The sequence below is a fragment of the Bombina bombina genome, chromosome 6, assembly GCF_027579735.1.
Source record: "Bombina bombina isolate aBomBom1 chromosome 6, aBomBom1.pri, whole genome shotgun sequence".
NCBI lineage: Eukaryota > Metazoa > Chordata > Amphibia > Anura > Bombinatoridae > Bombina > Bombina bombina.
Window position 1 is genome coordinate 1,140,897,841 of NC_069504.1, and position 26,451 is coordinate 1,140,924,291.

Sequence of the window (26,451 nt, forward strand, 5' to 3'; positions counted from 1 at the left end):
AGAACATAAACCCAAAGTCAGGGAACACAGCTAAAAAATATAATCAAATAAATAAATAAATACAAGTGGAGATGCTCTATAACTTACTTTATAATGTAGATATGAAATTCAAATATCCAACTAATTTTTTTTGTGTGCTAATGGTTTCAATTGTTCTCCAATCAACACTTTAGTCATACGGCACTTTTTTTGTAGCTAGACTGCTGATTGGAGGAGATTTTAAACCATTAGCTCACAAAAAAAAATACTTTTGTAGGGGGCAGGGTATAAGAATTTCAGTGCTACATTATAAAGTAAGTTATAGTGCATCTTCATTACAACTGATTAATTAAACTCCTTCTAAGATATCACTAACTTGTCAGATTTGTTTATACAGAGGGGAGAGTTTACCATCTCTTTAAACCTTAAGCCTAAGTCCAACCTAAACCCCTGATCAAACTCTAACCCCAAACTATATCTGAAATTTAAACCACAACCTTTATTCTACAACCACAATTACCAACCCCAACACTGAACCACAAACCTGATCTTAAACTACAAACCCCCAACCCTAAACCCAAACCCTAAGGGGCCTATTTATCATATGTCTGTCGGACCTGATCAGGTCAGACAGACATCGCTGAATGCGCAGAGCAATACGCTGGTGCAATTCTGAATACGGAGAGCGTATTGCTCTCCGTATTCAGAATTGCACCAGCAGCTCTGGTGCAACGCCACCCCCTGCAGACTCGCGGCCAATCGGCCACCAGCAGGGGGTGTCAATCAACCCGATCGTACTCGATCAGGTTGATTTCCGGCGATTCCTGTCCGCCTCATCAGAGCAGACGGACAGGGTTATGGAGCAGCGGTCTTTAGACCGTTGCTCCATATCTTGTGTTTCTGGCGAGTCTGAAGACTCGCCAGAAACACGGGCCCACAAGATCCTTACAGAGCTTGATAAATGGGCCCCTAATACTGAATCATAAATCTAACCCAAAACCTAAACTTGATGATCCATAATAAATATTGTATGTCAATGACTTTTAACCCTAAACACTAACATAAATCTCCGTCCCTATTCACTGAATCCCAACACTGAACCAAAAAAACCTTAATTTTAACCCCTTAAGGACCACAGCACTTTTCCATTTTCTGACCATTTGGGACCAGGGCTATTTTTACATTTCTGCAGTGTTTGCGTTTAGCTGTAATTTTCCTCTTACTCATTTACTGTACCCACACATATTATATACAGTTTTTCTTGCCATTAAATGGACTTTCTAAAGAAACCATTATTTTCATCATATCTTATAATCTATACTATAATTGCGTTTGTAATGTCTGTCGCCGTCTGTAGTTGCGCACGCCTCCTCAAAGGAATGTTGGCAGCGTGAGGCCAAAATAATTCACCTGGATGCAGCAAAGCTGCATCCAGTTGGATTCCAAGAATGGATTCCGAAAATGGCAGGATGGTGAAAGAATCCACCTTGCCAGTTTATGAATTCACTGGGATGCAGCGAAGGCAAAGGGAAAGGAGAATGGAAGTAATATAAGGTGCAGAGGTGCCTGAGGTTTATGAAAAAAATAAACTGTCTGAAAATACAGGACGGGCCGTGGACTCACCGTGTCAAGAAAGAAACAAATTTATCAGGTAAGCATAAATTTAATTTTCTTTCTAATGATACAGTGAGTCCACGGATCATCTAATTACTATTTGGAATCAATACCCAAGCTAGAAGACACAGATGATAAGGGAGGGACAAGACAGGGAACCTAAACAGAAGAACCCTTTCTCCCAAAAACAGCCTGAGCTGAAGCAAAACTCAAATTTGTAAAATTTAAAAAAAGTATGTAAAAAGTGGCAGCCTTGCAAATCTGATCTACAGAAGCACCATTTTTGAAAGCCCAAGTAGAAGAAACAGCCCTCCTGGAATTAGCCGTGATTTTCACAGGAGGCTGCTGTCCAGCAGTCTCATATGCCAAGCGAATAACACTCCTCAACCAACAAGAAAGAGAAGTAGCCGTAGCTTTACGTTTCCCAGAAAAAAGAACAAATAAAGAAGAATCCTTAGTCGCCTGCAAATAATATTTCAATGCATGAGACTTCCGTTTGTGGGAGGGGCTTGATGAGGCGTCTGAAGTTTGGCGCGCAGTGTGATCCAGCTACACACAGGCCACCTCCAGCTTATCCCAGGCCGTTGAGGCTACACCCGCCCTGGTCAAAGAGCGTGTTCGGCTCGGAGGGAAGCTCCCTCCTTCTGAGGAGCACATCTAGGATAAGGAAGTCTGCCAGCCATCAGGAGTCATTGGCTAGAGTCACAGTCGGTGCAAATTGCCACAGTAAAGACTTACATCTGCCGCTGCAGCGTTCCCAGAACCCCGGTGACTAGAGAAAGGCGAGGCAGCTGACGCTGTCTTCAACGGACTCGAGTCCCAGGATAGGAGCTGTGTTTGTGAAACGCCGCAGTAAGGACCCCTGCTGAGTCCGATTAACACGTTTTGAAAAGGACATCGGTCCCCCTCCCAGAACCCCAGGGGCAAGGCTGTTAAGTATACTTTTATGTTTTCTCATCTTTACTTATGTGTCAGCTTGCCATGGGATAGGAGGTGGGAAGAGAACTTTGCCAACAAGCTGCCTGGGTCCCAGGGGGATTTATGACTATTGGAGACTACCTGAGGCATTTTTTATTAAAAGGTAGTGAAGAAAAGTGATACCAAGGGGAAGAAGGAGGAAAGATAAAACGCTCCTATATCTATCAGCTGGTAATACCCTGTATATCTATCATATATATTTACATTGGAACAATCCTTGAGAAGTGAATCTGTGCATTAATTGTCTCTGGGGTGTTAGAGAGCCCTGCAGTTTAAAAAAGGGAAAGAAAAAGAGAAAAGGAAGAGGAGGAGGAGGGCTGAATAAAGAAGGTCTGGGGGTTATATCCGCTCCTTGAGGTGCCAACTGGTTGTTATTTATGCAAAGTGAACTGTGTTGCTTCTCCTTTCTAGTAGGATAGGGGGACTCTTCTCAGGATACATACCTAACGGTTAATATATCGGACATACCGCTAGCTGCTCGCCCGGGACGCAGTCAAGTTTGTCAAAGGAAAACATCTTGCTTGGAGCAGGGGGTACCTGCAGGACTTTGGTTGTGATTCATTGCTGGGACTTGTGTTTAATGGCTATAAGAGCTCTGGCTTCTCTTCTGTTTTTATTTCTTTTTTGTTTCTCTGTGGTTATGTCTTTGCTGTTGGCACTATTCTTGATAACTGTTTGTTGAAAGTCAACATAATATACTTGTATATTCAGGAAACAATAATGTTTTAAGCATACCATTGGGTCTAGGCTTAGTTATCTGTTAGCCTCTGTGTTAATGTCCTCTTGTATAAGGTAGAGATATTAAAAAAGTATCTAACTTTTTTCAAGCAAGTATAAAACATCTGAAAGTATTGAAACTCTAGTAAGGGTTATATCTACACAGTTTTTGTGAAAAATTATTTGCTACGATATGGTTGTTAGTACTAGCCAGGTATAAGAAATATATCTAGGAATATTCTGTTCTGATATCTATCTGTTCAATCTATCTGTCTAATTTTTTATCTATCTGGGTATTGCTGCTGAACAATACAGCCAAAACTATCTACACAGTGTCTGTGAAACATTTTCTGGTTCAACCTTTTTTTAGTAATAGAAGTATATCTATCTCTCTGTCTATATTAATACCACAGCCAAGTTTATGTGGAATATATAAGGATCTTGGGTTTAATCTGTTGGCTTGGATAAGTCAGCTAAACAACTTAGGCCTCGCTTCCATTGAGTCGTAATTCAGCTTGCGTGCACTCGCAAACCGATAAATATGCTGTCGGAAGCAATATCGTTTATCGACTGTTTCCAATGGCGCGTTATACCTCGATATCGGCAGCCGGACTTCGGCTGCCGAAAAGATCTTCGCGTCCCATAGAAAGTAATAGAAGCCGTTAATCGATAAATTATACCAGGTTTCCAATGAAAGCGCTAACCGTTAATACATTGTCGGAGGCTGTCGATACATTGAGATATATTACCCCCAGCTCAACTAGGTGTAAAAGAGGAAAATTGTGCTTTTTGAGACCTATTTTCTATTGAAATTATAAAACTTGCAAATAATGCAAGTGTTTTAATGTAGAAATAAATTGTTATAAGTAATATTTATTGTTGTCTCATGTATAGAAATAGTTGAACTTATATTCTAATAGAAATATCAGTATATATTTAAATATAATAATATATGCAAGAACATATCTACAGAATGCAAACTAGACCTATGCCTAGGGCAGCAAGAAATATTACTTATATTTATGAAGTGTTAAATATAATTATATTAGAAAATAGTATTTGATTATTAAAAATATGGATAAGTGTTTTTTTATTTTTCTTGAGAGGCGATCACAGGTAAGAAGCACGGACGTTAAACGTAAATTCTATAGCGTAAGGTCGGGTTACCTTAGCAACTAATTGATTTTCAAGAAATCTGACGTCAGATGGAAGCGTTAACACAATGTTAACTTACAGCTACACGAAAAGAGCGACTGCGCGCAACACACTAATCTTTTCAATGGAAACCTGGTACTAAAATGCAGCCGTAAATTACTTTTAGCTGTCGGCCGCTTCGGTAGCTTACGGCTCCATTTTTAACGACTCAATGGAAGCGAGGCCTTATTTGCATGATTGGTACTCTCTTACAGTTAACTGTGGATTTTTTTTGGAAATATTTGGTCAAAACTCTCTAACATTATAGGGAAATTTAGCTACTTAGTCTATGTTAATACTAGCTAGTTACATAATTCAATAATATTGTGACATAGGGAATATTAAGTAAGATTCCTGTGAATCTACATTACTCTAAGTGTTTGTAGCAAATATTGATCCCCTTTTGCTGCTTTAAAATATAGGAGTGATTGATTCCTCACTTCCTTACACATATAGGCACTAACTTTATATACCTCTTTTTTTTTTTTTTTTTTTTTTTTTTTTTTACACACATTCTAATTTCACATCTCAATCTGATTCAATTTCTCACTTTTCTGCACTATCTGGCAGCTTAACACTGTATCTTTTTGCTCTCTCTTTTCTTAGCACGTATCCACTATCTACACTTCACCATCATCTGTCTGCACGACTCACTCTTTCTCCCTTCCACTCTTTTTTATGGATAAATTCCTAGGGATCAGTAGGAGTGATTCTGGTACAATGCCACCCAAGAGTAAGGACAGAAAGCCCAGGTCAAGCATAGGTAGTATAGAGACTGTGGCAACAGATTTTTCACCTGGTCCCAATACCGTTATTGATACCAATAATTTAGTAAAACAAATATCTGATTTATTTATGCCACAATTTGAAGGAGTCAAAACAGAATTAATTACCTTAACAAGCGAGCTTAAACAAGTATCTAGTTGTCATGATCCTCCTATTCCACCTTAAATGTGTCAAGCAAATACTATATACCACCTTTACATCTTGTTAACTTCCTACCTGAACCCAATATAAACCTGCTTCCTCCCATGGTCCTTTGCTTGTTTATTGAAGTGTAATAGCTACAGTTCCAGTCCTTACCTTTTCTACAGCATAACAGGATTTAAACTGTGTATTTATTTCCTTTTCTATCAGCATACCTCTACTTCAGCCGGAGCTGACATTACTTATCTGCAGCAGGACTTCACTCCACACCTCCCCCATCCAGGGTCTGCTTGTGAGTATTCCTAACAACCTGGCGTGACACGCCACTCAGCAAACAGGAAACGCAGGGACCACAGCGTTCACACTGCTCACCAAGCTCATTGGGACCGGATCTCTGTGCTGCACTCATCGCACTCACAGCAGCTGCTGTTTGCTTAAAGGGGAAATCTCATTCAGCGACTTCTGGACAGGTGCTGTATAAACTCTCATAAACACACTGTGCAACTCTCTTCTGAAGTACTCTTAAACATACTACAAGTGTAAGAATTGTATAGTGAAGCTGCTTGCATTTAACCGTGAACTCTCTCTACTAACTGCATCCTGAAATACAATTAACCTCTGCATTACTGTTTGTAGACTGAAGCTGCTTGCATTTAACCGTGAACTCTCTCTATTAACTGCATCCTGATATATAATTAACCTCTGCACTACTGTTTATCTCTGTATATCCATTGCTACGAATACCTGCCAAAGTCAACTCCCACTAATAGACACTCCAGTTACTGGGAGCTAGCTGTCCGGCAAAATTAACAACAAGTGTTATACAGTTCACTAAAAGCATAAAGTGTACTGTCATCCTCAACTCTTGTAACACATCCTCAATTTTACATGATATCTTGGTTGCTACAATTACAAGTGAGTTGATTGTTACATAATAAACCAGCCATATATAGTAGCCATGGAGCCCACTGACGTCACTCCCCAGCTACACAGCCTAAATCAAAGGCTGGATAACCTAACCCAGGCTTTCAGGGATTTGCAGGTGGAAAATCAAAGCCTTAAAGCCTGCTTAAGGGAAGTGCTATCAAATAGAAACTCTGGAAATGACCATCATGCTGAACCCCAGGTTTCATACCCCGAAAAGTTCTCAGGGGACCGATTCACTTTTCGTCAATTTCGTAATGCATGCTTATTGCTTTTTGATTTACGCCCTAGGACCTACCCCACTGACAGGGCCAAAGTACTAACCATCCTATCATACCTTAGGGGAGAGCCAAGGGTCTGGGCTGACTCTTTCTATGAGTCACAAGACCCAATACTGAATTCCCTGGACTGCTTCCTTAAAGCCCTCTCCTCTCTTTATGATGATCCCTACCGCCAGATTACAGCTGAGGGCAAACTCAGAGGTTTAAAACAGCTTAAAGCCCCAGTTGAAGAGTATATCACTCGTTTTAGGATATGGGCCAGAGATTCCCTCTGGAATGAGGTTTCTCTGAAAAACCAGTATCGCCTTGGTTTATCCGAAGACATTAAGGAAGAACTCGCCAGAGTAGGTATTCCAGACCGCCTGGAAGAACTGTACATCCTTACCACTACTATTTACCGTAGACTTAGGGAGAGGAGGCAAGAAAAAAGCCCCTCTAACCCCCCTCAGCGCAGGGTTTTACAGACGCCATCTACTTCACCACCTGAGCAACCTATGGACATTAGTTTTCTACGTGGACCCCTGTCTCCACAAGAAAAATTGAGACGCCGTACATTAAATTTGTGCATGTATTACGCATCAGCAGACTATGTTGTTAAGGAGTGTCCACTACTACTCAAACAGAAGATAGGTAAGGTACACCCTTTCAACCATTGCCTAAACACAAAAAATATTGCCACTGCCTATCTAACATTACCCTTATCCTTGCAGTGGGAACAACACAGGATAAAGAGTGAAGCCATCATAGATACCGGAGCATGTGCCAACTTTATTGATTTGAGTTTAGTCACTGTTAATAAAATACCTTCTTTCAAAAGCACACCTCTGCCTCTCAAAGTTATTGACGGTTCACATCTACCATCTGGTCCTGTCATGCAACAGACTATTCCCTTACTGGTTACTACTGCCTCTGGTCATTCTGAGACCATTACCTTTGAAATCATATCATCCCCTCTCTATCCTATAGTTCTGGGAATTACCTGGTTACAGTTACACCAACCCACGGTGCATTGGGACACAGTTACTCTATCCTTTCCCTCTTCTTACTGCTCTAAGACCTGTTTTCCAACTGCTCATTTACTCTCTACCTCTGCTCCTTCTATTCCTCCTCAGTATTCAGATTTCTCTGATGTCTTCGATCAGAAAGAGGCCGAGTCATTACCTCCACACAGGTCCTACGACTGCCCCATTGACCTGTTACCTGGAGCCACCATTCCCTACGGCCATATCTATCCCCTGTCCAGACTTGAGTTACAACATTTAAAAAAACTACATAACTGATAATTTAAAAAAAAGGTTTCATCCGTCCCTCCACTTTCCCTGCCGGTGCCGGCATCTTTTTTGTAAAAAACAAGGACGGGTCCTTGCGCCCTATTATAGATTATCGTGAATTAAATAAACGCACGATAAAGAACAGGTACCCGCTACCTCTAATCCCAGAATTGGTTGAGAGGTTGAGTGGCGCTACCATATTTACCAAACTAGACCTTAGGGGCGCATACAATCTTGTTAGAATAAGGTCCGGGGACGAGTGGCTGACAGCATTTAGGACTAGGTATGGTCTTTTTGAATATACTGTTATGCCATTCGGTCTGTGCAACGCCCCGGCGACATTCCAGAATTTTATCAACGATATCTTTAGGGACATCTTAGACACTTTTCTGGTGGTCTATCTTGACGATATTCTAATCTATTCTTCTCCCTTTCAGAACATGTCATACATGTCAGGCAAGTGTTGTCCAGACTAAGGTCACATAGTCTTTACGTAAAATTAGAGAAATGTCTCTTCCATGTTACAGAGGTCTCATTCCTAGGTTACTGTATCAGTCAAAGTACCATTATGATGGAAGACAATAAAATCAAAGCCATCACATCTTGGCCCACACCAACCACTATCAAAGAAGTACAACGCTTCTTAGGCTTTGCAAACTTTTACAGGCGCTTTATCCATAATTTCGCAGCTATCACTAAGCCATTAACAAATCTCACTAAGACGACAAAGCCTTTCCTCTGGACCCCCCAGTCTCAAAAAGCCTTCAATGACCTCAAGTCCCTGTTTGTGTCATCACCTATTCTTCAATTACCAAACAGCAAAGCTCAGTTCATATTAGAAGTTGACGCTTCCGAATATGCCATTGGTTCAGTTCTTTCTCAAAGGTCCTCTCCTGACAAACAGATCCATCCTGTTTGTTATTTCTCCAGACTTTTAACACCCGCTGAGTTGAATTACCCCACAGGGGAAAAAGAGTTATTAGCCATCAAGTCATCCTTTGACCAGTGGAGACACTTACTGGAGGGGGCAGAACACCCTATAACTATTCTCACCGATCACAAAAATCTCCAATACCTCCAAACCAATCACACTCTCTCTGCTCGCCAACTTCGTTGGAGCCTCTACTTCTCCCGGTTCAATTTTACCATAAGCTACCGCCCCGGTTCAAAAACCGGTAAAGCTGACGCACTCTCACGCAAGGACCATAAGTCCCACTCTGATCCTTCCTACGCAACTATAATCCCTAAAACATCCTTCATTGGTTTCATGTCCAAGGATTTTTCAGAGCTCAAAACCCAACAACAATTGGATCCCACTACAAGTTCCTACACTTTATCTATGGATGACAATGGTATCCTATGTAACAACTCTAAGTTTTATATACCTCCCTCTCTCCGTGACAAGGCTTTACAACTCACACATGATTCTACACTGGCTGGACACTTAGGTGTACAAAAGACACTGGATCTCCTACAAAGACATTTTTGGTGGCCCTCCATGAAACACTCAGTAAAAGCCTATATCAAATCCTGCCCCACCTGTCAGACCTCTAAGCCTTCACACCAATTGCCTATTGGCATATTACAAAATCTACCCATTCCAGATTGCCCATGGAAAAGCCTCTTTATGGACTTTATCGTTGACCTCCCTAAATCCCAAGGAAAGACTGCCATATTTGTCGTAGTGGATCTATTTTCTCGTATGGCTCATTTAATACCAACTGACTCTCTACCTACAGCACAACAAACCGCCGAGCTGTTTATCAAAGAGGTTGTGCGCCTTCACGGATTACCTACATCTGTATTGAGTGACAGAGGCTCGCAGTTCACCTCAAAGTTTTGGAAATTTCTCTGTTCCTCTCTTTCCATTCAGCAACATCTCACCACCTCATACCACCCGCAGTCAAATGGTCTCTGTGAGAGGACCAACCAGTGGCTAGAGCAGTACTTAAGATGCTTCTGCTCTAGCACCCATGAATCATGGGTCTCCTTCATACCTCAAGCGGAATTAGCATACAATAATACTACTAACTCTTCTACCGGATTTTCACCTTTCTATATCAACTCAGGACTCCATCCACGTTTCCATCCCTTATCATCCTCTCACACTCCTTGTCCTCAGGTTAATGATCTCATCAACTCTATTAAACTAACATACAATGTGGTCCAAAGCAATATCAAGCATGCACAAGCTTCTCAAAAGCGCTACTATGATTTACGGCATCGTCCACAACCTAATTACAAGGTTGGGGACATGGTTTGGTTGAGCACCAAAAATCTTAAAATACCCTCACCATGCAGGAAGTTTAACAATCTCTTTGTTGGTCCTTTTCCAATTGTAGCCATTCGCAACCCACTTACTGTTACCTTACAGCTCCCTGCTACTTACCGCATCCATCCGACTTTTCATATATCATTGATCAAACCCTTTGATACCTCTCGTCTTCTGCCTCTTCCTGCTCTGGTGTCCCCGACGCCGGATCCTGAATATGAAGTACATTCGGTTTTGGACTCTCGTCGATGCAATGGACAACTGCAGTACCTTGTCCATTGGGCTGGATTTGATTCCTCTGAAGATTCTTGGGAGCCTGCAGCCAACCTCTCGGCTCCCCAGCTGGTGTCTCTCTTTCATAGGCGCCATCCTGATCGTCCCGCACCCTGATCCCTTCTTGATGGATCTTTGGGGTGGGGGGGGGATGTGTCATGATCCTCCTATTCCACCTTAAATGTGTCAAGCAAATACTATATACCACCTTTACATCTTGTTAACTTCCTACCTGAACCCAATATAAACCTGCTTCCTCCCATGGTCCTTTGCTGGTTTATTGAAGTGTAATAGCTACAGTTCCAGTCCTTACCTTTTCTACAGCATAACAGGATTTAAACTGTGTATTTATTTCCTTTTCTATCAGCATACCTCTACCTCAGCCGGAGCTGACATTACATATCTGCAGCAGGACTTCACTCCACACCTCCCCCATCCAGGGTCTGCTTGTGAGTATTCCTAACAACCTGGCGTGACACGCCACTCAGCAAACAGGAAACGCAGGGACCACAGCGTTCACACTGCTCACCAAGCTCATTGGGACCGGATCTCTGTGCTGCACTCATCGCACTCACAGCAGCTGCAGGTTGCTTAAAAGGGAAATCTCATTCAGCGACTTCTGGACAGGTGCTGTATAAACTTTCATAAACACACTGTGCAAGTCTCTTCTGAAGTACTCTTAAACATACTACAAGTGTAAGAATTGTATAGTGAAGCTGCTTGCATTTAACCGTGAACTCTCTCTACTAACTGCATCCTGAAATACAATTAACCTCTGCATTACTGTTTGTAGACTGAAGCTGCTTGCATTTAACCGTGAACTCTCTCTACTAACTGCATCCTGATATATAATTAACCTCTGCACTACTGTTTATCTCTGTATATCCATTGCTACGAATACCTGCCAAAGTCAATTCCCACTAATAGACACTCCAGTTACTGGGAGCTAGCTGTCCGGCAATATTAACAACAAGTGTTATACAGTTCACTAAAAGCATATAGTGTACTGTCATCCTCAACTCTTGTAACACATCCTCAATTTTACATGACATCTTGGTTGTTACAATTACAAGTGAGTTGATTGTTACACTAGTAGACTTGGAGAAATTGAGAACAGGATTTCTGATTTAGATGACTTACAACAGGTACCCCAATCTCGTTTAAATACTCAGGCCAAAAGTATAGAAACTATGCAATCCCGACTAGATGACTTAGAAGATAGGTCACGGAGAAACAATTTTAAAATTGTAGGCCTTCCTGAGAGCCCTGAGTTTTTAGATCTTATGAAATTTGTTCAATGTACATTACCAGGGCTGCTTGATATGCCTCCAACTAGCACGGTGATTATGGTGGAAAGGGTCCATAGATTGCGTACATACAAAATAAAGAGAATCCTACAAAAGCTAAAAGACCAGTATTAGTAAAATTATTGAATTTTCAGGACAAGCAGAGAATTCTAGCTTATTACAAAAAGAAAGCTACTGTAGAGATAAATAAAGATCGTATCCTATTATTTTCAGACTTCTCTGCAGAAACAGCGAATAGGTGGAGAAATATGGCCCCATGGTGTTCAAAGTTAATAAATGCAGGATATCAAGTTACCATGATCTACCCTGCTAAGATTAAAAAATGTTTAGATAATAATGTGAACATATTGAATACAGTAGAGGAGGTCAGACAATTCTTGGAAAATAAAAAAAATATAGTAGAATAATGTATATTCAAGTTTTCTATTTATCGGATTTAATTTCCGATCTGACTGTATTGTACCGACACACTAGGGTGTCTGACTTTGTTGGTTTTGTTTTTTCTCTTTTTTTTTTTTCTCCTTTTTTTTTTCCTATGTTATGTGTGCTCTCTCCTCCTCGCTCGGGGCAATCGCTCCACTCCGGTTAAAGCATTGTTTCTATCAGAGAATTAAGTTTAACTCTATCATAGATGAAAAAATCAATTAGTCTATTGTCTTGGAATGTGGGGGGGTTCTCCTCCCCTGCTAAGAGGAAAAAAATTATTCACCATTTGAAAAGTTATAAACCAGATATCGTCTTCCTGCAGGAAACTCATTTGAGCCTGCAGGAAGCAGAGAAATTAAAAATAAGTTGGATTGGGGAGGTGATTGCGGTACCAGCAGTTAAAAAAAAGAGAGGAGTCGCTTGTATCTTTAATAAAAACCTGGATTTTAAGTTAATTTCTCAAGATAAAGATGTGGATGGGAGATATCTAATTCTGGAATTAGAGATAAACGAGTGTCAATATACGTTATGTAATCTTTATGCCCCGAATGAATGCCAGCCACATTTTTGGGATGGGCTATATGCGAAATTAGTCAATTCTATAGACTCTCAATTGATTTTAGGGGGGGAATTTTAATAGCGTTTTTGTCCCTCAGCTGGATAGATTGAGAACTGGGGGTTCATATAGATCAAGAAAGTAAGCTAAAATATTGACCTCCTTTTTAAAAGGTCTTAATTTAAGGGATATATGAAGAACCCAACACCCGGATGAAAAGTTATTCACATGCGAATCTAAAACGCACCGCACCGTTTCAAGAATAGACATGTTTCTAGTGGCTGAAAGACTTTTGCAATTAGAGATAAAAATGGACATCATGAATATAATTCTATCTGATCATGCTATTATATCTCTGTCTATCCAGCTGAGGAGCAAGGGGGACGGTCTTGGTGCTAAATTTTTCTATCCTAGCTTTCTATACTCTAATATCCCTTTCAGGAATTGGTTGATACAGAAATGGAGGTAAATATTTTGGGAGGCCGCAAAGGCTTATCTAAGGGGGGAAATTAAGTCGTACATGGTCAAAAGGAAAAGGAAGATAAGAGCGAGGGAACTTCAGTTAACCAACCATCTTAAAAATAAATTTGTAAAATATATTGATAGCCCTAATAGGGATAATTGGGACTGCTATCAAAGGGCTAAGATTGAGAGAGAGATTTTTTTAACCAAAAATCAGATACAGGAAGATATGAAAAACAAAGCCACATTTGGCACTTTTTCCCCCAAAACTGCTAAAATGCTCTCAAATATCTCCAAAAGCAAGAGGAAAAATAATTACATAGGAACAATTATATCAGAGGGTAAAAAATATAATACTCCGAAGGATATTATTAAACAATTTCAATTATTCTATCAGAAAATATACTCCCCTGTAGAAGTCGATCAAGAGGTGAAAAAGTCTTTTTGGGAAAGCATTAAACTACCAAAAAATCTCCTCAGAACATCTAAATATATTAAATAAAGAGATTACAACCGAGGAAACACTTAATGCTATTAAAGAAGCAGTCTTAGGGAAGGCACCTGGGCCCGATCAATTGCCGATCGAATTCTATAAAATGTTATCAGAAGAGATAGTTGCTACTTTGACAGAATTGTTTAATAATTATTTTTTGTTGCATTCTAGACCCTCTCAGTTCTTCACCGCTTCAAACATCACTCTTATTCTAAAGAAGGAGAAAGACCCCAATTCAATGGACTCATATAGACCAATCTCGCTTCTTAATAGCGATTATAAGCTATTAGCCAATATACTAGCCAACCGTCTCAAAAAGATTATAGGAGACGTTATTCATACAGATCAAACCGGATTTATCCCTGGCAGGTCAGCACAGAAAAATATTAGGAAGGCTATGACCATAATCGAATATATACTAGCATCCCATAGGACAGGGTCAGGGCCGAAGCAAGATTTTGCGCTGTTAATGGTTGATGCAGAAAAAGCCTTTGACTCTGTCCTATGGGATCATTTGTTAATGGCTCTAAGTAATTTTGGCTTTTCAGGTCATTTCTATAACTATATCTTACTCCTTTATCAGAATCCAATTTCATATCTCAGTATTAATAACATTCTATCTACCCCAATAACACTGCATAAGGGAACAAGACAGGGTTGCCCTCTTTCACCATTATTATTTGATATAGCCATCGAACCTCTGGCGGTGAAGAGTCGAGAGGTCTTGGAAGGTATAAGAATAAAACAGCACAAAGTCACGCTTTCATTATATGCGGATGATATCCTCTTCTACATAAGAAATTCAACTAAAAATATTCCAATTCTAATTGATATTCTATCGGAGTTCAGTAAATTTGCTGGATACAGAATAAATCTTGCTAAATCAGAGATTCTATGGGTCATAAAGAATAGAAACAGTTACATACAGAATCCTTTCAAAGTAACTGATAAATGTATTAAGTATTTGGGAATAAACCTTTCAGGAAATCCAGAGGAATGGTATGACATTAATTTTACTCCTATCTGGAGAAATTGTTTAGCAGAAATCCAGAAATGGAGCAAACTTCCTCTGTCACACTCAGCAAAAATAGCACTAATTAAAATCCGAATACTCCCAAAAATATTGTTTTTTATACAGAATATCCCCTCATTTTTGCGTAGGGTAGATATTAAAAAATTTAATTCTGGCTGTTCCTCCTTTCTTTGGGCCCCAAAGAAACCGCGTATTTCATTGTCAAGGTTAATGCACCCGAAAGATCTGGGTGGATTCGCCTTTCCTAATCTAGCAAATTATAATATGGTATGTCTTGTTCGAATTGCCCTGGATTGGCTTACAGGGGCAAATTTTATTGCTAGTTCTGATGTGGAAGAGGGTATCATGACGCCATATGCTCTTAAGGCACTGCTGCAAATTTCCCATCTAATAAAGGTTCGGGATCTCTCACTAAAATACACAATTTACAATATTATCCTAGCGTGGCATAAAATCTGTAAACTATTAGAAGTAGAAAACACACTTTCTCGCTTTCTACCTATTAGGGGAAATCCTGATTTTAAGGGTGGTTGTGAATCATCAGCTTTTAGGAAATGGTCTGCTAATGAGCTGACTCTTATGAGCCAGGTAGTAGATCCGGTCACAAATCATATAAAAACATTCGAATCCCTAACCAGAGATTTTCATCTGGACAAGAGATCCTTTTTTGCTTATTTACAAATAAGACACTTCTACTATAGACAGAAACCTACGGATGAGGATCCCTGGACTTTGGGTCCATTAGATCCTGTTATTAGTAGATTCTCACGGGGAAACCATTCTATATCATATATTTACAGATTGTTAATTTCGAAGGAGGCAGAGATGAAGGCAAATAACCTCTTTTTTTATTTGGAAATCAGATTTCCCTGAAATGGACAGGGAATACTTCCAGGGGAGCTTTAATAGGGTAAGAAAATTCTCAAGTAGTATGGCAATTAGGGAATCTCATTTAAAACTCCTTAATCGGGCCTATTTGACTCCCAGCAGAATGGCTAAATGGAAGGGGGACATGACTTGTTATAGATGTAGCTTTCCATCTGCCGACATATTTCATGTATTTTATGCCTGCCCAAAAATGATCAAATTGTGGAAACAAGTGGAATATTGACTGAATAGATTTCTGCCAGGTAGGATATCACTAAAGCCTCAAGTAATCTTCTTTTTGGTTTCGGATAAAACTCCAAATAAGTCTTTGATTAATACTTTAATCCTTCTAGTCAGACAGATGGTATTAAAAGCATGGAAGGAGAAAAATGCCCCCAGTATAGCATCAGTCATAAATAAAGTGCAATATCAAATGCTGTTAGAACAATATGATCCGTTAAAGGGACACTGTACCCAATTTTTTTCTTTTGTAATTCAGAAAGAGCATGCAATTTTAAGCAACTTTCTAATTTACTCCTATTATCAATTTTTCTTCGTTCTCTTGCTATCATTATTTGAAAAAGAACCCATCTAAGCTTTTTTTTTGTTTCAGTACTCTGGACAGCACTTTTTTATTGGTGGATGAATTTATCCACCAATCAGCAAGGACAACTCAGGTTGTTCACCAAAAATGGGCCGGCATCTAAACTTACATTCTTGCATTTCAAATAAAGATACCAAGAGAATGAAGAAAATTTGATAATAGGAGTAAATTAGAAAGTTGCTTAAAATTTCATGCTCAATCTGAATCATGAAAGAAAAATTTTGGGTACAGTGTCCCTTTAATATTTGAGGAAAACAAATTAAGAAAATATCTTGCTAAATGGGACAAGGTAATTCTGAGCAGTCCTAGAGAGGTCCAGCTACAGATACTTAAAAACGTTCATAACTCACCGGTATTCCTACAACTAATCCTATCAGATAGTTACCCCGACTTCTGGAGACAGTGTTTTTTTTGAGGTGGGGGTGGGGGGGCCCGGCGGAGGGGAGAGAGCCAGGATAGATTCTTCTTTTTGCTGTTTCCTTCTTCTTTCTCCTTTCTCTTTTTTTTTTTTTTTTTTGTTTGTTTCTTTTTGTTTTTTTTTCTTTTATGATAGTATGCTTGTATGAAAATCTAGAAAATAGAGGTGCAGATCTCGTTTAAGAATTTATGATTATGACTAATGTAATGATGTTATGCCTATTTGTCTCTTGAGAATCTAAGATTATGATCTACGTAATGATGTTATACATATTGTTTTTTTAAGTCTAATGTATAATCTGTTTATGATTTTGAACGCCTCAATAAAGAAAAATTATGATTCGAAAGATTACACACACACTAAAAAAAATAAAAAAAATTTTCAATGCATGAACTGCATCCAAGTTGTGTAACAAACGTTCCTTCTTTGTGTCCTAATCCTTCTTCTCATAAGGATCAACAATTTCTTGAATAATATTCTTATAAGAAACAACCTTGGGAAGAAAACCTAGAGCAGTACGAAGTACTATCTTATCAGAATGAAAAATAAGGAAAGGAGACTCACACTGCGTAGATAACAGTGATATGTCTCAGTCAGGCAGCATTACAGACAGACATGGAGGTACGGTGTGATGATGATGATGTTGTTAACTGGAATGCAACTACAGAAAGTTGCAAAAAAGTGTACACTCAAATAGCACTCATTCCCTGTATTAGTTAGATTATGTATGTTTGCTGTGGTTTATTTGTACACAAGAAAAAACACATTAAAACATAAACTTTAATAAGATTATTAAAAATTGGGCTCACTTAAAAACCCTAGAAGGCTAGTGGTTGGTATAAATAATTGCGTCTGGATTGTGCCAGACACTGATGAAGTTCTGTATATATTTATAGTGTGGTCAGATGATTGTGTTCTAATTCACTTAGGTATAAGTATTATGTATATAATTGAACACATTATACATCTGTACTCACATGCCAGACCTGTAGTCAGTTCATATAAGAAAGATGATTGTAATATTCTACTAGTTGTGTTGCAGAACTTAGCTTTTTAATCTAAGGATACTTCAGGATTGTACACACTCATGGAAGTTATATACTTCTAGTAATAAGCTGAGAGGTTAGTCAATTGTGATCAGCGTAAACAATACGTTATGGGATGAGCTAATAATTAGTTATAACTGATCTTGTAATAGGCCAGTTTGGATTTAAACATAAATATATAAGTAATTGCTGTGAAACCTTGTTGAGGTTCAATCAATTAACTGTAGTTACCAAACGTAATATTGCAACGATTCTATTCCAATCCCATAAATGAGGAAGCAACTTATCATAAAAAACCTTATGGATGATCGTTATAGAGAATTATAAGGTTAATTCTTAATTAGTATTAGCTTGTGTTGTAGAACTCAATTATTTGTGTATCCGCTCTAACATGAGTTAGCTGTAAATAATATGCGTAGTTATCAATATCACTCTCATAATAGAGCAATAATATTGTGTATTATATCAATTTGGTGGCTTCCTGTTAGAGAACCATTTAGGATAGAGTGTTATGTAATGATTTTAGTACATTCGCTCTTAGGTTATCTAATTATAAGCACTTGTTCCTTTTATATTATAATAAAACATTATGTCCTAGATAGGTAACCGTGAAGCAAAATAATGCTTGTTAATTAGTACAGTAAACAATCGGTTCTCATATTGTGATACATTCAAACACTCAAGCAATGTTGCCAGCTTGTCACTGTAGCGTTTTTTTAAAAAAAACAGGAAACAAATACCAGTCTCTATGATATTATAACACTAGGTTAAATTCAGAAGGCCTTCGAAAAAGCCGGTATACCCGGCGAAACATGTCAGGAGCAGGGGATATTGGGACCCCTCAGTTTTAATCTAGAATGTGCTAGCAAAGTTATTAAAATTTGACATCTGAGCTGATGTTCACCATATACTCAGATTAGTCAGTCGGTTCTTATCACGGAGGAACAGCCTTACAGTACTGAAGTTAAGAATTATTTCTCTTGCATTAGCAATTCAGTAAACTGCTCCTCTTTGGATTATACTAGTCACACTTAATTGTGTTTGCTACAGCTAATCTATTACACTGATATAATGAGCAAGTGCTATACTATAGAGCAGCGGTTCCCAACCTTTTTTCTCTCCTGTACCCCTTGATTAGGCTTTTCATTTATGAGTACCCCCTCTCTTCATTACCCCCACCCATCCCTCAAAATAAAGGAAGCACTTTTTATAGGGGAGGTAAGCTATACCTGAATTGCATACGACTGTACGTGTATCAACAGGATTAAAGGTCAGATCTTATTCTCAGGAGTCCTGCTGTGTGGCTGGTGCCCCTGGCAGCTGCCTGGTTGCTCCTAAACAAGGCCCTGGGGGGGAGTCAAAGTGTAATGATCATAAAAATAAATATTTAAATTTGTGAGATCAGATCGATATTAACCACCCAGCCACTATGAACGTTTTTAGTTGGAAGTGAAGCAGTCTGAATCAAGCAAGCACTAAAAGCAGTACTTTACTTACCAGCACTGACTTAGACCTGCCTCGCCTGTGTGACTCGCAATCTCAACGGCTCTATCACACGTGTCCACGTAGCTATGCTGCTGCAGTGCCGCTTCTATTTGAGCACTTGCAGTCAAAATTGTGTGCATGGGACAGAGGTGGGTGGAGCAGGAGGCTAAGCTGTCTGGTGACACAGGGTGATCATTAATATGTGGACCGGAGTCATCCACACCCGGTCCACATATTTCAGGTGCAGGGGCTCCCATCTGCCTATATGCCAGGCCAGAACTTCATTTGTCACTTTCCAGCTAAATGTTCCTTCCTTCCACAGTTCCACAATGCTTATTAGTTGATGACCCATTGAGAGTGCCCCCCCAACCCTCCCCCTGCATCTTCCGCCATTACCAACAATATTTGTGCGTACCCCCAACCGGCCTGCCAAGTACCCCCAGGGGTACACGTACCCCAGGTTGGGAACCGCTGCTATAGAGCCTTAATGTTAATGGTTTATGCAATCTCGATAACACATTGCAAAGTAGAAAATCGATTCATTTATTGAACCATCTTCTTTTATTTTATTTTGTAAAAAAAAGTAACATAATGTTTATATCAATTTAAATACAATTGTCATTCAATAATTGCCCTACAAAGGGGAACACAGGGTTCTGAATTTAACCTAGTGTTATAATATCATAGAGACTGGTATTTGTTTCCTGTTTTTTTTTAAAAACGCTACAGTGACAAGCTGGCAACATTGCTTGAGTGTTTGAATGTATCACAATATGAGAACCGATTGTTTACTGTACTAATTAACAAGCATTATTTTGCTTCACGGTTACCTATCTAGGACATAATGTTTTATTATAATATAAAAGGAACAAGTGCTTATAATTAGATAACCTAAGAGCGAATGTACTAAAATCATTACATAACACTCTATCCTAAATGGTTCTCTAACAGGAAGCCACCAAATTGATATAATACACAATATTATTGCTCTATTATGAGAGTGATATTGATAACTACGCATATTATTTACAGCTAACTCATGTTAGAGCGGATACACAAATAATTGAGTTCTACAACACAAGCTAATACTAATTAAGAATTAACCTTATAATTCTCTATAACGATCATCCATAAGGTTTTTTATGATAAGTTGCTTCCTCATTTATGGGATTGGAATAGAATCGTTGCAATATTACGTTTGGTAACTACAGTTAATTGATTGAACCTCAACAAGGTTTCACAGCAATTACTTATATATTTATGTTTAAATCCAAACTGGCCTATTACAAGATCAGTTATAACTAATTATTAGCTCATCCCATAACGTATTGTTTACGCTGATCACAATTGACTAACCTCTCAGCTTATTACTAGAAGTATATAACTTCCATGAGTGTGTACAATCCTGAAGTATCCTTAGATTAAAAAGCTAAGTTCTGCAACACAACTAGTAGAATATTACAATCATCTTTCTTATATGAACTGACTACAGGTCTGGCATGTGAGTACAGATGTATAATGTGTTCAATTATATACATAATACTTATACCTAAGTGAATTAGAACACAATCATCTGACCACACTATAAATATATACAGAACTTCATCAGTGTCTGGCACAATCCAGACGCAATTATTTATACCAACCACTAGCCTTCTAGGGTTTTTAAGTGAGCCCAATTTTTAATAATCTTATTAAAGTTTATGTTTTAATGTGTTTTTTCTTGTGTACAAATAAACCACAGCAAACATACATAATCTAACTAATACAGGGAATGAGTGCTATTTGAGTGTACACTTTTTTGCAACTTTCTGTAGTTGCATTCCAGTTAACAACATCATCATCATCACACCGTACCTCCATGTCTGTCTGTAATGCTGCCTGACTGAGACATATCACTGTTATCTACGCAGTGTGAGTCTCCTTTCCTTATTTTTCATTCTGATAAGATAGTACTTCGTACTGCTCTAGGTTTTCTTCCCAAGGTTGTTTCTTATAAGAATATTATTCAAGAAATTGTTGATCCTTATGAGAAGAAGGATTAGGACACAAAGAAGGAACGTTTGTTACACAACTTGGATGCAGTTCATGCATTGAAATTTTTTTTTATTTTTTTTAGTGTGTGTGTAATCTTTCGAATCATAATTTTTCTTTATTGAGGCGTTCAAAATCATAAACAGATTATACATTAGACTTAAAAAAACAATATGTATAACATCATTACGTAGATCATAATCTTAGATTCTCAAGAGACAAATAGGCATAACATCATTACATTAGTCATAATCATAAATTCTTAAACGAGATCTGCACCTCTATTTTCTAGATTTTCATACAAGCATACTATCATAAAAGAAAAAAAAAGAAAAATAAACAAACAAAAAAAAAAAAAAAAAAGGAAAGGAGAAAGAAGAAGGAAACAGCAAAAAGAAGAATCTATCCTGGCTCTCTCCCCTCCGCCGGGCCCCCCACCCCCCACCTAAAAAAAACACTGTCTCCAGAAGTCGGGGTAACTATCTGATAGGATTAGTTGTAGGAATACCGGTGAGTTACGAACGTTTTTAAGTATCTGTAGCTGGACCTCTCTAGGTCTGCTCAGAATTACCTTGTCCCATTTAGCAAGATATTTTCTTAATTTGTTTTCCTCAAATATTAACGGATCATATTGTTCTAACAGCATTTGATATTGTACGTTATTTATGACTGATGCTATACTGGGGGCATTTTTCTCCTTCCATGCTTTTAATACCATCTGTCTGACTAGAAGGATTAAAGTATTAATCAAAGACTTATTAGGAGTTTTATCCGAAACCAAAAAGAAGATTACTTGAGGCTTTAGTGATATCCTACCTGGCAGAAATCTATTCAGCCAATATTCCACTTGTTTCCACAATTTGATCATTTTTGGGCAGGCATAAAATACATGAAATATGTCGGCAGATGGAAAGCTACATCTATAACAAGTCATGTCCCCCTTCCATTTAGCCATTCTGCTGGGAGTCAAATAGGCCCTATTAAGGAGTTTAAATGAGATTCCCTAATTGCCATACTACTTGAGAATTTTCTTACCCTATTAAAGCTCCCCTGGAAGTATTCCCTGTCCATTTCAGGGAAATCTGATTTCCAAATAAAAAAGAGGTTATTTACCTTCATCTCTGCCTCCTTCGAAATTAACAATCTGTAAATATATGATATAGAATGGTTTCCCCGTGAGAATCTACTAATAACAGGATCTAATGGACCCAAAGTCCAGGGATCCTCATCCGTAGGTTTCTGTCTATAGTAGAAGTGTCTTATTTGTAAATAAGCAAAAAAGGATCTCTTGTCCAGATGAAAATCTCTGGTTAGGGATTTGAATGTTTTTATATGATTTGTGACCGGATCTACTACCTGGCTCATAAGAGTCAGCTCATTAGCAGACCATTTCCTAAAAGCTGATGATTCACAACCACCCTTAAAATCAGGATTTCCCCTAATAGGTAGAAAGCGAGAAAGTGTGTTTTTTACTTCTAATAGTTTACAGATTTTATGCCACGCTAGAATAATATTGTAAATTGTGTATTTTAGTGAGAGATCCCGAACCTTTATGGGATGGGAAATATGCAGCAGTGCCTTAAGAGCATATGGCGTCATGATACCCTCTTCCACATCAGAACTAGCAATAAAATTTGCCCCTGTAAGCCAATCCAGGGCAATTCGAACAAGACATGCCATATTATAATTTGCTAGATTAGGAAAGGCGAATCCACCCAGATCTTTCGGGTGCATTAACCTTGACAATGAAATACGAGGTTTCTTTTGGGCCCAAATTATATGTTCAATTATATACATAATACTTATACCTAAGTGAATTAGAACACAATCATCTGACCACACTATAAATATATACAGAACTTCATCAGTGTCTGGCACAATCCAGACGCAATTATTTATACCAACCACTAGCCTTCTAAGGTTTTTAAGTGAGTCCAATTTTTAATAATCTTATTAAAGTTTATGTTTTAATGTATTTTTTTCTTGTGTACAAATAAACCACAGCAAACATACATAATCTAACTAATACAGGGAATGAGTGCTATTTGAGTGTACACTTTTTTGCAACTTTCTGTAGTTGCATTCCAGTTAAGTTAATTAGTACACAGCACCTAAGGGCAATATCACTATTACTATTAAGGCCAACGCCGACATAATAATCAAGCCCCCCTTGTTATACCTATAGGAGTGCCATCACACCCCCCCCCCCCCTTTTTCTGATGATGATGTTGTACCCGCTGCTGCTTCCTTTGTTGATGTGTCAGATACAAGTGAAGCGTTGATGATGATGTGTCGGTGTATGTCACGTGGGTGCCTGCTAAAAGAGAAGAAGAAGAGGGGGAAAGTTCAGATGGGGAGACAAAGAGGAGGAGGAGGAGATGAGTTGGAAGCAGGGGGAGGTCGTCGTAAGGAGCTAGTGGCACAGTCAGACAGCATGCATCGGCACCCGGGGTCAGCCAGACAGCACGCCAACGCCAATCAACGCATGCTGTTGCCACCACCAGAATGCAGTCATCGCAGAGCTCAGCAGTGTGGCATTTTTTTTGTGTGTCTGCCTCTGACAACAGTGATGCCATTTGCAACCTGTGCCAAAAGAAACTGAGTCATGGGAAGTCCAACAGCCACCTAGGTACAACTGTTTTGCGAAGGCACATGGTCTCACATCACAAACGTCGATGGGAAGAACAAATGAGTAGAAGCAACACACAAACTCAAAGCCGCCATCCTCCTCCTGCTCCAGCATCTTCAGCCACGTCAACCACTGCTGTCCTCCTTGCCCCCTCTCAACCATCCTCCACTGAGTCTCTCTTACGTAGCAGTTCCTGGTCATCTGCCCACAGTCAGGTGTCTGTCAAGGACATGTTTGAGCGTAAGAAGCCAATTTCCCAAAGTCACCCCCTTCCCGGCGTCTGACAGCTAGCTTGTCTGAACTCTTAGCCCGCCAGCTTTTACCATACAAGCTGGTGGAGTCTGATGCTTTCAAAAAATTTGTATCTATTGGGACACCGCAGTGGAAGGTACCTGGCCAAATTTCTTTTCACAAAAGGCAATCCCAAACCTGTACTCGATTGTGTGAAAGGAAGTAATGGCATGTCTGGCACACAGCGTTGGGGCAAGGGTCCATATGACCACTGATAGCTGGTCTGCAAAGCATGGTCAGTGCAGGTATATCACCTACACTGCGCATTGGGTAAACCTGCTGACGTCTGCCAAGCATGGAATGCGTGGCTCTGCAGAGGAGTTGGTGACACCACCACGACTTGTAGGCAGGCCTGCTGCTACCTCCTCTACTCCTCCTACTCCATCCTCCTCCATAACCGCTTCCTCGGCTGAGTCCTTTTCTGCTTCTGCATCTTGCTGCACATCAACGGCACCCCCCCCCAGTTCCCCAGGTACTATTCAACATCCCGAATACGGCAGTGTCACGCCGTCTTGGGGTTGACTTGCCTGAAAGCGGAGAGTCACACCGCACCAGCACTCCTGTCCACCCTGAACACACAGGTGGATCAGTGGCTGACTCCGCACCAACTGGAGATTGGCAAGGTTGTTTCTGACAATGGTAATTTGGTGGCGGCATTGAAATTGGGCAAGTTGACACATGTGCCGTGCATGGCACATGTGTGTAATCTGATTGTACAATGCTTTGTGCATAAGTACCCAGGTTTACAGGACGTTCTGAAGCAGGCCAGGAAGGTGTGTTGCCATTTCAGGCATTCCTACACGGCCATGGCGCACTTGTCCGATATCCAGCGTCGAAACAACCTGCCAGTGAGGCGCTTGATTTGCGACAGCCCGACACAGTGGAATTCAACACTGCTAATGTTCGACCGCCTGCTCCAACAAGAAAAATCTGTTAATGAGTATTTGTATGACCGAGGTGCTAGGACAGCCTCTGGGGAGCTGGGGATTTTTTTGCCAAATTACTGGACGCTCATGCGCAATGCCTGTAGGCTCATGCGTCCTTTTGAGGAGGTGACAAACCTTGTCAGTCACACCGAAGGCACCATCAGCGACATCATACCATTTGTTTTCTTCCTGGAGCGTGCCCTGTGAAGAGTGCTGGATCAGGCCGTACATGAGCGTGAAGAGGAAGAGGAAGAGTTGTGCTGTCCATCACCACCAGAAACAGCCTTATCAGCATCGCTTGCTGGACCTGCGGCAACGCAGGAAGAGGATTGTGAGGAAGAGGAGTCAGAGGAGGAATGTGGCTTTGAGGAGGAGGAAGACCAAGCACAACAGGCATCCCAGGGTGCTCGCTGTTGTCACCTATCTGGTACCCGTGGTGTTGTACATGGCTGGGGGGAAGAAGATACTGTCAGTGACATCAGTGAGGACGAGGAACGGGATATGATTAGCTCGGCATCCAACCTTGTGCAAATGGGGTCTTTCATGCTGTCGTGCCTGTTGAGGGACCCTTGTATAAAAAAGCTGAAGGAGAACGACCTGTACTGGGTGCCCATGCTACTAGACCCCGGTATAAGCATAAAGTGACTGAAATGTTACCAAATTCCCGCAAGTCGGAAAGGATGGAGCATTTCAAAAATAAATTAAAAAGTATGCTTTACACAGCGTATAAGGGTGATGTCACAGCACAACGGGAATCTAACAGGGGAAGAGATGAAAGTAATCCTCCTCCTCCTCCCATGACCACGGCAGCAAGGACAGGACACTTTCCTGACGTCTTGTTGATGGAGGACATGCGGACCTTTTTAACTCCTATGCATCGCCAGAGCCTTTCGGGATCCAGCCTCAGAGAAAGACTCAACCGACAGGTAGCAGACTACCTAGCATTAACTGCGGATCTCGACACTCTGAGGAGCGATGGACCCCTTGACTACTGGGTGTGCAGGCTTGACCTGTGGCCTGAGCTATCCCAATTTGCAATCGAACTTCTGGCCTGCCCCGCTTCAAGTGTCCTGTCAGAAAGGACCATCAGTGCAGCAGGAGGTTTTGTCACTGAGAAGAGAAGTCGCCTAGGTCAAAAAAGTCTTGATTATCTCACCTTTATTAAAATGAATGAGGGATGGATCCCAAAGGGACTGACATTGGGCGATACATTTGAGTAAAAAAGGCCTGATGATGAGATGAGCTGCCTTGGGCTACAAGTACACACGCTGGCGTATTTTTTCTTAGAATACAGGATGACTTGCGTGACATATCCGACATTAACTAGTGTTCAAGCCACAAGGTTTTAGGGCACTTTCTAACTGTTTTACAAACATCAATTTTTCTGGCCGCTGCTACAGCAGCGGCTGCAACAATACCGCATTTCTCAGGCATTTGTACATGC